This window comes from Lagenorhynchus albirostris, chromosome 2 (genome assembly GCF_949774975.1).
Source record: "Lagenorhynchus albirostris chromosome 2, mLagAlb1.1, whole genome shotgun sequence".
NCBI lineage: Eukaryota > Metazoa > Chordata > Mammalia > Artiodactyla > Delphinidae > Lagenorhynchus > Lagenorhynchus albirostris.
Window position 1 is genome coordinate 137812830 of NC_083096.1, and position 13019 is coordinate 137825848.

Sequence of the window (13019 nt, forward strand, 5' to 3'; positions counted from 1 at the left end):
GATGAATACATAAGTTAGTGGCATTTGAGATGGACTCCGACTCTGGGTAGCGTTTCCATAGGGCAAGGTGTTGGGAAAAGCGTTCTGATAAAAACTACTCGTTAAGCAAAGGATTAGATGTGTGGAAATAGAAGTTGGCGTTTACAGCAGTCCAAACGGTCCAACGTGGTGCTTTATTCGCTGCATGAAAGGAGCAGTGGGAGAAAGAGCAGAAAGAAAGCTGGAGCCTTCTTGAGGGACCTGGAGAATTATGGCGAAGAGTTTGAACTCCATTCTGTAGGAGATTGGCAGCCGTTAGAAGTTTTTGAGCAATCAGATGACAAGATCAGAGGAGTATGGCTTTATTCTTCTCTACTTGTCATTGTAGAAGCCGTAGCTGTCATTAGTGATTAAAGGACCATCTAGTGAGAGATCAAGTTTTAGAGAAAGTTGAAACAGCAGTTACCTTGCGGGGGTGTGAATACGCCTTTATGTATTTATCAATTAGCAGGTTCAAGAAAGTCTTATGTCTCATGAATATCGCCGATATAACCACTTTTTCTCTCCCTTCCTGACTGTCACGCCCTATGTAGTTTTTCTTTAGACTCTTCGGTATTAACGTGTACATCTTAAATTGTCGTCTGGGGGAAGTCTAACCTCACACCATGTCTGATGGGAAGTCTTCTTCATTGGTCCCAATATCCAGTCTCCAGTGTTTGCCTGAAGCCCCCCTTTCTCTTTAAAAACATAGTCCTCTTCCATCTGCCCCACCCCAAAGCCCCATACCTGTGGGAACCGTAACACTTTAAAGCATTGATCTACTTGTGTGAGTTCTCCCCATCTTACATTGTTTGTGGAGCAAGACAGACTCCATACCCATGAAATAACTTACACAGTCAACTGTAATCCCTTGCACCTTGCAGCAGGACCTGGCATGTTGTGTTCAGCAAGTCTTCAATGGATAGAGGGATGATTAGATGAAAGGTAGGTACAGAAGGAGAGAGAGAGAGAGTGAGTGAGTGAGAGAGAAAGAGAGAATTCTACTTCCCTCTAGAAAACTGAGTACAGAAAACTCCAGCCCATCATTTCAGTCAGCATGAGAGCCTGTTAGACTGTAAATCCTCATGAAGACAGGGACCGTGTCCTTCTTATCACCTCAGTGACCCCAGTAGCTAGCTCAGGGCCTGGCACTGTAACGGTGATCCATGAATATTTGTCGAAGGAAAGAGCAGAGAAGTGAATGGGTGGTAACAGGTGATCCTGTTCAGGTGCCTGCATTGGGCACAGTAGCCCATAGGCTGGACACTTCCCAAGAGCAATCTAGTTAATTATCCAGCTCTCCCTGCCTTCAAGAAGGAGAGGACTATTGACCTCAGGATCCAGATGGTACCAGTACTTTGCTTCATATATTATATGTTGCTTTGAGCTTTGAACACCAGCCATGTCCTTGGTTCTGAGGAAATGAAGGGGATAGTCATGATGGTCATAAGCTAACAAAGCTCACTCTCTCCCTAAATAAATCAAATTACTCCAGTATCATTGCCTTGTAATTTCTTACCCTTTTACTATTTCAGGGAAAGTCTAAGTTACCTCTTGAAATCAATGCCTAAGTGTCCGAACATACTGCTACAGGGCTTGATTTTTAACCGAGGGCTGATAGGAAATCGAGGTGTTGGTTGTTTTCTGCATTATTTTGTTCTGTGTTTTTCTTTTCCTTCTCACAATAATCTCAGCATGGTTGAGTGATTTTCTTGGTGCCTGAAGAGAGATGAACCTAGGTTTACATCCTTTCATGAGAAAATTTTACAGCATGATGGTTCAATGGAACTGATAGTTAAATAGATAATGATAATAAAAGCAAGTTACAATGTGCCAGGCTCTATCTTAGATACCTTACACATAATAACTCCATCGATCTTTATTTTTTTTACATCTTTATTGGAGTATAATTGCTCTACAATGGTGTGTTAATTTCTGCTTTAGAACAAAGTGAATCAGCCATACATATACATAGATCCCCTTATCCCCTCCTTCTGTGTCTCCCTCCCACCCTCGCTATCCCACCCCTCTAGGTGGTCACAAAACACTGAGCTGATCTCCCTGTGCTATGTGGCTGCTTCCCACTAGCTATCGATTTTACACTTGGTAGTGTATATATGTCCATGCCACTCTCTCACTTCATCCCAGCTTGCCCTTCCCCCTCCCCATGTCCTCAAGTCCATTCTCTACATCTGCATCATTATTCCTGTCCTGCCCCTAGGTTCTTCAGAACCTTTTTTTTTTTTTTTTAGATTCCATATATATGTATTAGCATAAGGTATTTGTTTTTCTCTTTCTGACTTACTTCACTCTGTATGACAGACTCTAGGTCCATCCACCTCACTACAAATAACTCAATTTCGTTTCTTTTTATGGCTGAGTAATATCCCATTGTATATACATGCCACATCTTCTTTATCCATTCATCTGTCAGCGGACACTTAGGTTGCATCCATGTCCTGGCTTTTGTAAATAGAGCTGCAACGAACCTTGTGGTACATGACTCTTTAAATTATGGTTTTTTTCAGGATATATGCCCAGTAGTGGGATCTCTGGGTCGTATGGTAGTTCTATTGTTAGTTTTTTAAGGAACCTCCATACTGTTCTCCATAGTGGCTGTTATCAATTTACATTCCCACTGACAGTGCAAGAGGGCTCCCTTTTCTCCACACCCTCTCCAGCATTTATTTTTTGTAGATTTTTTGATGATGGCCATTCTGACTGATGTGAGGTGATACCTCATTGTAGGTTTTTTTTTGGTTTTTTTTTTGTGGTACGCGGGCCTCTCACTGCTGTGGCCTCTCCCCCTGCGGAGCACAGGCTCCGGACACGCAGGCCCAGCAGCCATGGCTCACGGGCCCAGCCACTCCATGGCATGTGGGATCCTCCCGGACCGGGGCACGAACCCGTGTCCCCTGCATCGGCAGGCGGACTCTCAACCACTGCACCACCAGGGAAGCCCTCATTGTAGTTTTGATTTGCATTTCTCGAATGATTAGTGATGTTGAGCATCCTTTCATGTGTTTGTTGACGATCTGTATATTTTTTTTGGAGAAATATCTATTTAGGTCTTCTGTCCATTTTTGGATTGGGTTGTTTGTTTCTTTGCCACTGAGCTGCATGAGCTGCTTGTAAATCTTGGAGATTAATCCTTTGTCAGTTGCTTCATTTGCAAATATTTTCTGCCATTCTCAGGGTCGTCTTTTCGTCTTGTTTATGGTTTCCTTTGCTGTGCAAAAGTTTCATTAGGTGCCATTTGTTTATTTTTGTTTTTATTTCCATCTCTGTAGGAGGTGGGTCAAAAAGACCCTTGCAGTGATTTATGTTATAGAGCATTCTGTCTATGTTTTCCTCTAAGGGTTTTATAGTGTCTGGCCTTACATTTACGTCTTTAATCCCTTTTGAGTTTATTTTTGTGTATGGTGTTAGGCACTGTTCTAATTTCATTCTTTTACATGTAGCTGTCCAGATTTTCCAGCACCACTTATTGAAGAGGCTGTCTTTTCTCCACTGTATATTCTTGCCTCTTTTATCAAATATAAGGTGACCATATGTATGGGAGTTTATCTCTGGGCCTTCTATCCTGTTCCATTGATCTATCTTTCTGTTTTTGTGCCAGTACCATACTCTCTTGATCACTGTAGCTTTGTAGTATAGTCAGAAGTCTGGGAGCCTGATTACTCCAGCTCCATTTTTCTTTCTCAAGATTGCTTTGGCTGTTTGGGGTCTTTTGTGTTTCCATACAAACTGTGAATTTTTTTGTTCTAGTTCTGTGAAAAATGCCAGTGCTAGTTTGATAGGGATTGCATTGAATCTGTAGATTACTTTGGATAATAGAGTCATTTTCCCAGTGTTGATTCTTCCAATCCAAGAACATGGTATATCTCTCCATCTGTTTGTATCATCTTTAATTTCTTTCATCAGTGTCTTATAGTTTTCTGCATACAGTGTCTTATAGTTTTCTGCATATAGTTTTCTGCATATCATCTTTAATTTCTTTCATCAGTGTCTTATAGTTTTCTGCATACAGGTCTTTTGTCTCCTAAGGTAGGTTTATTCCTAGGTATTTTATTCTTTTTGTTGCAATGGTATATGGGAGTGTTTCCTTAATTTCTCTTTCAGATTTTTCATCACTAGTGTAAAGGAATGCAAGAGTTTTCTGGGCATTAACTTTGTATTCTGCTACTTTACCAAATTCATTGATTAGCTCTAGTAGTTTTCTGGTAGCATCTTTAGGATTCTCTATGTATAGTATCATGTCATTTGCAAACAGTGACAGCTTTACTTCTTCTTTTCTGATATGGATTCCTTTTATTTCTTTTTCTTCTCTGATTGCCCTGGCTAAAACTTCCAAAGCTAAGTTGAATAATAGCAGTGAAAGTGGGCAATCTTGTCTTGTTCCTGATCTTAGAGGAAATGCTTTCAGTTTTTCACCATTGAGAATGATGTTGGCTGAGGGTTTGTCATATGTAGCCTTTATTATGTTGAGGTAAGTTCCCTCTATGCCTACTTTCTGGAGGGTTTTTATCATAAAAAAAATGTGTTGAAAGCTTTTTCTGCATCTATTGAGATGATCATATGGTTTTTCTCCTTCAATTTGTTAATATGGTTTATCACATTGATTGATTTGTATGTATTGAAGAATCCTTGCATTCCTGGGATGAACCCCACTTGGTCATGGTTATGATCCTTTTAATATGCTGTTGGATTATGTTTGCTAGTATTTTGTTGAGGATTTTTGCATCTATGTTCATCAATGTTATTGGCCTATAGTCTTCTTTCTTTGTGACATCTTTGTCTGGTTTTGGTATCAGGCTGATGGTGGCCTTGTAGAATGAGTTTTGGAATGTTCCTCCCTCTGCTATATTTTGGAAGAGTTTGAGAATGATAGGTGTTAGCTCTTCTCTAAATGTTTGATAGAATTTGCCTGTGAATCCATCTGGTCATGGGCTTTTGTTTGTTGGAAAATTTTTAATCACAGTTTCAATTTCAGTGCTTGTGATTGGTCTGTTGAAATATTTTCTACTTCTTCCTGGTTCAGTCTCAGAAAGTTGTGCATTTCTAAGAATTTGTCCATTTCTTCCAGGTTGTCCATTTTATTGGCATATCATTGCTTGTAGTAATCTCTCATGATCCTTTGTATTTCTGCAGTGTCAGTTGTTACTTCTCCTGTTCCATTTCTAATTCTATAGATTTGAGTCTTCTCCTTTTTTTCTTGATGTGTCTGGCTAATGGTTTATCAATTATTTTTATCTTTTTGAAGAACCAGCTTTTAGTTTTATTGATCTTTGCTATCATTTCCTTCATTTCTTTTTCATTTATTTCTGATCTGATCTTTATGATTTCTTTCCTACTGCTAACTTTGGGGTTTTTTGGTTCTTCTTTCTCTAATTGCTTTAGGTGTAAGGCTAGGTTGTTTATTTGAGATGTTTCCTGTTTCTTGAGGTGGATTGTATTGCTATAAACTTCTCTCTTAGAACTGCTTTTGCTGTGTCCCATAGGTTTTGGGTTATCGTGTTTTCATTGCCATTTGTTTCTAGGTATTTTTTGATTTCCTCTTTGATTTCTTCAGTGATCTCTTGGTTATTAAGTAGTGTACTGTTTAGCCTCCATGTGTTTGTATTTTTTACAGATTTTTTCCTGTAATTGATATCTAGTCTCATAGCGTTGTGGTCAGAAAAGGTACATGATACGATTTCAATTTTCTTAAATTTACCAAGGCTTGATTTGTGACCCAAGATATGATCTATCCTGGAGAATGTTCCATGAGCACTTGAGAAAAATGTGTATTCTGCTGTTTTGGGATGGAATGTCCTATAAATATCAATTAAGTCCATCTTGTTTAATGTATCATTTAAAGCTTGTGTTTCCTTATTTATTTTCATTTTGGATGATCTGTCCATTGGTGAAAGTGGGGTGTTAAAGTCCCCTACTAGTATTGTGTTACTGTTGATTTCCCCTTTTATGGATGTTAGCATTTGCCTTGTGTATTGAGGTGCTCCTATGTTGAGTGCATAAATATTTACAATTGTTATATCTTCTTCTTGGATTGATTCCTTGATCATTAGGTAGTGTCCTTCTTTGTCTCTTGTAATAGTCTTTATTTTAAAGTCTATTTTGTCTGAAATGAGAATTGCTACTCCAGCTTTCTTTTGATTTCCATTTGCATGCAATATCTTTTTCCATCCCCTCTCTTTCGATCTGTATGTGTCCCTAGGTCTGAAGTGCATCTCTTGCAGGCAGCATATATACAGGTTTTGTTTTTGTATCCATTCAGCCAATCTATGTCTTTTGGTTGGAGCGCTTATTCCATTTACATTTAAGGTAGTTATAGATATGTATGTTCCTATTACCATTTTCTTAATTGTTTTGGGTTTGTTATTGTAGGTGTTTTCCTTCTCTTGTGTTTCCTGCCTAGAGAAGTTCCTTTAGTGTTTGTTGTAGATCTGGTTTGGTAGTGCTGAATTCTCTTAGCTTTTGCTTGTCTTTAAAGGTTTAAATTTCCCCATCGAATCTGAATGAGATCATTGCTGGGAAGAGAAATCTTAGTTGTAGGTTTTTCCCTTTCATCACTTTAAATATGCCCTTCCACTCCCTTCTGGCTTGCAGAGTTTCTGCTGAAAGATGAGCTGTTAACCTTATGGGGAATCCCTTGTATGTTATTTGTTTTTCCCTTGCTGCTTTTAATATTTTTTCTTTGTATTTAATTTTTGATAGTTTGATTAATATGTGTCTTGGCATGTTTCTCCTTGGATTAATCCTGTATGGGACTCTCTGCGCTTACTGGACTTGATTGACTATTTCCTTTCCCATATTAGTGAAGTTATCAACTATAATCTCTTCAAATATTTTCTCAGTCCCTTTTTTTTCTCTTCTTCTTCTGGGATCCCTATAATTCGAATGTTGGTGCATTTAATGTTGTCCCAGACATCTCTGAGACTGTCCTCAATTCTTTTCATTCTTTTTTCTTTATTCTGCTCTGCAATAGTTACTTCCACTATTTTATCTTCAGGTCATTTATCTGTTCTTCTGCCTCAGTTATTCTGCTATTTATTACTTCTAAAGAATTTTTAATTTCATTTATTGTGTTGTTCATCATTGTTTGTTTGCTCTTTAGTTCTTCTAGGTCCTTGTTAAATGTTTCTTGTATTTTCTCCATTCTATTTCCAAGATTTTGGATCATCCTTACTATCATTAGTCTAAATTCTTTTTCAGGTAGACTGCCTATTTCCTCTTCATTTGTTTGGTCTGGTGGGTTTTTACCTTGCTCCTTCATCTGCTGTGTGTTTCTCTGTCTTCTCATTTTGCTTAACTTACTGTGTTTGGGGTCTCCTTTTCCCAGCCTGCAGGTTCGTAGTTCCCATTGAGTTTGGTGTGTTCCCCTTGTGGCTAAGGTTCGTTCAGTGGGTTGTGTAGGCTTCCTGGGAGAAGGGACTGGTGCCTGTGTTCTGGTGGATGAGGCTGGATCTTGTCTTTCTGGTGGGCAGGACCACATCCGGTGGAGTGTTTTCAGCTGTCTGTGACCTTTTTATGATTTTAGGCAGCCTCTCTGCTAATGGGTGGGGTTGTATTCCTGTCTTGCTAGTTGTTTGGCATGGGGCGTCCAGCACTGTAGCTTGCTGGTCGTCGAGTGGAGCTGGGTCTTAGTGTTGAGAAGGAGATCTCTGGAAAAGCTTTGGCCGTTTGATATTACATGGAGCTGGGAGGTCTCTGGTGAACCAATGTCCTGAACTCGGGTCTCTCACCTCAGAGGCACAGGCCTGACAACTGGCCGGAGCACCAAGACCATGTCAGCCACACAGCTCAGAAGAAAAGGGAAAAAGAAAGGAAGAAAGGAAGGAAGGAAGGAAGAAGAAAAGAGAAATAAAATAAATTTATTAAAATAAAACATTATTAAAAATTAAAAAATTTAAAAGTAATAAAAAAAGAAAGAAAGAAAGAAGAGAGCAACCAAACCAAAAATCAAATCCACCAATGATAACAAGTGCTAAAAACTATATATACTAAACAAACAAACAAAAAAAAAACCGGACAGCCAGAACCCTAGGACAAATGGTAAAAGCAAAGGTATGCAAACAAAATCACACAAGGAAGCATACACATACACACTCACAGAGAAAAAGGAAATATATATATATATATATATAAAATAAGGAAGGGTGCAACCAAATCAATAAGCCTGCCAATGATAATAAGCTCTAAATAGTGAAGTAAGATAAACATAAAGCCAGAAACAAACTAGATGCAGAAAGCAAACCCCAAGTCTACAGTTGCTCCCCACGTCCACTGCCTCAATTTTGGGATGATTCGTTGGCTATCCAGGTATTCCACAGCTGCAGGGTACATCACGTTGATTGTGGAGATTTAATCCGCTGCTCCTGAGGCTGCTGGGAGAAATTTCCCTTTCTCTTCTTTGTTCACACAGCTCCTGGGGTTCAGCTTTGGATCTGGCCCTGCCTTTGCGTGTAGGTCACCTGAGGGCATCTGTTCTTCGCTCAGACAGGACGGGGCTAAAAGAGCAGCTGATTCGGGGGTGTGGCTCACTCAGGCCGGGGGGAGGGAGGGGTACAGAGTGCGGGGCGAGCCTGCGGCGGCAGAGGCCGGCGTGACGTTGCACCAGCCTGAGGCGCGCCATGCATTCTTCCGGGGAAGTTGTCCCTGGATCACGGGACCCTGGCAGTGGCGGGCTGCACAGGCTCCCGGGAGGGGAGGTGTGGAGAGTGACCTGTGCTCGCACACAGGCTTCTTGGTGGCGGCAGCAGCAGCCTTAGCGTCTCATGCCCGTCTCTGGGGTCCGTGCTGAGAGCCGCAGCTCGCGCCCATCTGTGGAGCTCCTTTAAGCAGCGCTCTTAATCCCCTCTCCTCGCGCACCCCGAAACAATGGCCTGTTGTCTCTTTGGCAGCTCCAGACTTTTTCCCGGACTCCCTCCCAGCTAGCCGTGGCGCACTAGCCCCCTTCAGGCTGTGTTCACACAGCCAACCCCAGTCCTCTCCCTGCGAACCGACCTCCGAAGCCGGAGCCTCAGCTCCCAGCCCCGCCCGCCCCGCCCGGTGAGCAGACAAGCCTCTCGGGCTGGTGAGTGCCGGTCGGCACCGATCCTCTGTGCAGGAATCTCTCCACTTTGCCCTCTGCACCCCTGTTGCTGTGCTCTCCTCCATGGCTCCGAAGTTTCCACCCCGCCACCCTGCCGTCTCCACCCACGAAGGGGCTTCCTAGTGTGTGGAAACCTTTCCTTCTTCACAGCTCCCTCCCATGGTGCAGGTCCCATCCCTATCCTTTTGTCTCTGTTTATTCTTTTTTCTTTTGCCCTACCCAGGTACGTGGGGGGTTTCTTGCCTTTTGGGAAGTCTGAGGTCTTCTGCCAGCGTTCAGTAGGTGTTCTGTAGGAGGTGGTCCACATGTAGATGTATTTCTGGTGTATTTGTGGGGAGGAAGGTGATCGGGTCTTACTCCTCCGCCATCTTGAAGGTCTCCTAGCTCGATCTTCAAAACTGCCCTATGTGAGAAATACTTTTATCATACATAGTTTACAAATGAGGAAACTGAGGCACAGAGAAGTCTGGCTCCTCATCCAAGATGATAAATTAATAGGAATGGGGATAGCATTCAAGCCCAGACAATCTGGATCTAGCATACCATTCTCCGTACTAGTCAGTATTGCCAGCTCTTTGATCCAACTTTTATTGTCTCAGTAACTTCCCCCCAGAAGCATTAACTTCATACTGATGTACTTGATCTACTGATGTCCAAATTGTTTGGAAGTTCAAATTATTCTTTCAGTCAGTGCACATTTATTGAACACCAGCTATGTGCCAGACACTATTTTAGGCTCTAGACATACATCAGTTTTACTGATTCCATGGGGTTTACATTCTAGTTTTGGGGAAACGACAGTAGGCAAAAACAACAAGGAAAATAAATGTAGATCTTTATTAGGTCAAATGGACATACGTTTGATGGAGAAAAGCCAAGAAAGGAAGAAGATAGGGAATGACAGTCGTGGCTGTTGGGAAAGGCCTCATTGAGAGAGTGACGTTGTTTTAGGACTTGAAGGTAGGAATGGGGTGGGACGTGCATAATCTGAGGGGAGAGACAGTCAGGCACAAATAAGAACAAGTATGAAAGTTCCAGGGCAGGACTGTGGGAGGGTTGAGGAACAGCAAGTATGCCAATATGGCAGGAGTGAAGTGAGAGCTTCACTGGTAACAAGACAGAAAAGTAATCATAAAGTTTATAGTCAGACAAACCAGTGCTTACACCTGAGCTCAGCCACTGGTTGTGTCACCTTTGCAAGCCATGAATGCTTTGAGCTTTAGTTTTCTCATCTGCAAAGTGGGAATACCATGTTGCTGTCAGGAACCAATGAGAAAGTATAGCAAGCCTGGCACAGAAATGGGAGACGCAGCCCTGGTCTGTCCTGTCTTTGTGGGTGTTCCCAGGTCGTTCCCACAGACAGCCCCCGTTTTGCCATCTACAAAGATGGGTCGCACCCCAGGAGGCAGGAGCCCACAGGCTCCATTGTCTCATGACGCCATCCAATAACCATGCCCCAGGCACAAACTGGGCATCTCATTTACCTCCTCATTTCCTTCCGACAGTCCACAGCGCCTGGGGTCCAGGCGGTGCTTGCAGCAAGATTGTGCCACGGGCTGCCAAGCAAAGAATGCCTTGAGCTGTTACAAACAAACAAAGAAAAGCAGTTTCCAAGATGTAGGCCTTTTGTTCATGTGAACAGGGACATGAGCAAACACCGGCATGTTTCAATTTGAAATAGCTTCTGGAGTAATGGCTGGCAGTGTGCTCCCTAATTACATAATGTACGTCTTCTTTGGCAGTGACCTTGGTATTGTCTTTGGTGTGAAAAGCATCCAGGCTGGGACTCCACACACTTCGCCCACTTAGCTGTTTTGCGTACCTCCTTCTTGGAGCCTTCCAACTGAATTTCTTTCTTTTGCTCCTTTCCTTCCTGGCTGTTAATATGTATTATTAGGTTCAGAAAGCGTTCGATCAACTTGTGGATGACAGATTTCTTTGTTCCACAAATATTTCTTAAACACCAGTTCTGTTCCTAGTGGGGTTCTAGATCCTGCGGATGTTCAGAGCTGCTCTCAGAAAGGTTGGGAGGGACAGCTATGTAAGAAATTACAGTGCAAGAAAGTATAAGCTGTAGCTCAGTTGCTGAAGAAAATGACCTTTGCAATTAGACAGACTTGGGTTTGAATCTCTGGTTCTGCCTTAGTTTGTGACCTTGGACAAGTTGCTTAAATTCTCTGGGACTCAGTTTTATCATCTGTATAATGGAGGGCATATTTCCTATCTCCGAGTGAGGTTGTATATTTTGAGTTAGACAATATTTTTAAAACGCTTGGCACTGCATGTGGAGTGATGCTCGATAAACAGGAGTGATTGTTATTATTACTAGTGCTGTGATAGAGGTGGGGACAGAAAGCATGAAGGCACAGAAGGAGGAGTGGCCACCTCCCAGAGGAATAGAAACACAGAGGAGGTGCTTTTTAGGATGAATCTGGATGACAAAAGTAGCTTTGCCAAGCAGACAAAGAAAAGAGAGGTATCCCAAATGGCTGGGTGGAGGTCTGGAGATGAGAACGTGTCATCAGTTCATTTAACAAATATTTATTGAGCTGCTACCATGTGCTAAGCATTAGACTAAGTGTTAGGACTCTACAATGATTATGGCAAAGTCTTGTCCTCATGGAACTTACATCTGTCAATGAAAGACAGGCCACAAACTAGAAAAAAAATGAGGTAATTAATAAACAATGAATAACTTGTTGTGATAATGTCTATGAAGGAAATAAACAGAGGAATATCAAATAGAACACTTGCACGTTATGGTATTATTCTAGCGAAGGTGGTCATGGAAGGGGGTCTCTGAAAAAGGGACAATTAAGCTGAGCCCTAAAGGATAGAATGAGGCAGCCACAGAAAGAGTTGAAGGGCATTTCAGGCAGAGGAAACAGCAAATTCAAAGACCCAGAGGTAGGAGGGGGCTTGCTGGGTTTAATCAACTGCAAGAAGGTCCTTGTGGATGAAACATCATGGGCTGGAAGAATGGCATTTGTTGGGGCCTGGGAGGTAGGCAGAAGCTTGTTTTTATTTTGTTTTTGCTTTTGTTTTTGTTTTTACCAGTGGTAAGCAATGGGAAGGGTTTCCAGCATGGAAGGGACACAATCAGATTTATGTTTATTTGGTGGGCTTTCTGGCTGCCATGTGGAACATAGGTTTTGGGGGAGTAGAGTTATGTAGAAAACCAGTTAGGGAGTATTGCAGTCATCCATGGTTTTTGTCTTGCTTTTAAGAGGGGAGACAGGAGAGCCTGTTTGCTAGGCAATGGTGATGAACTAGTAGAATGGGAGGTTAATGATGCCAGAGGAAAAGTTTAGGTCTGAAGGTTGTTACAAGCAGTTGAACTAGGTTGGCTAGTGGAGTTGAAGTGGAGATAGATTTGGGAAGTTCAACCAATAGAGTTTGATTAGATTGGCGCAGAGAGAGTGTGAAAAAAGGGAGAAATCAAGCGTGACTCCAAGGGGTTTTCTTAAGCAAAAAGGTGCCATTTGCTGAGATGAGGAAGACTTGGAGAAGGACTGGCTTGGGTGGCTATGAGGAGCTTCACTGAAGACATATTACATTTGAGACATCTAGTAGAAAACTCGGTGATATCTAGAGCTCAGGATATTATTCTGTGCTGGAGATAGAAACTTGGGGGTCACTAGCATTTAGATGGTACTTACAGCCGTGGTGAGCTCACTCAGGGAGAATGTGTGGATAGAGAAGATACAGGAGCCCCAGGATTTGGGAGAGGAAGCGGAGGAACCAGCCAAGGAGATGAAGAAGGAGAGGCCAGTGAAGTTAGATGGAAACCACCAGGGGTGCTGAAACTGTGTAAGCCAAGAGAGGAGAGCAATTCAAGGAGGCAGTGGTCAGGTCTGGAATCCCACCCACAGGTAAAATGAGTATAGAGAGGTGTCCATTGGACTTG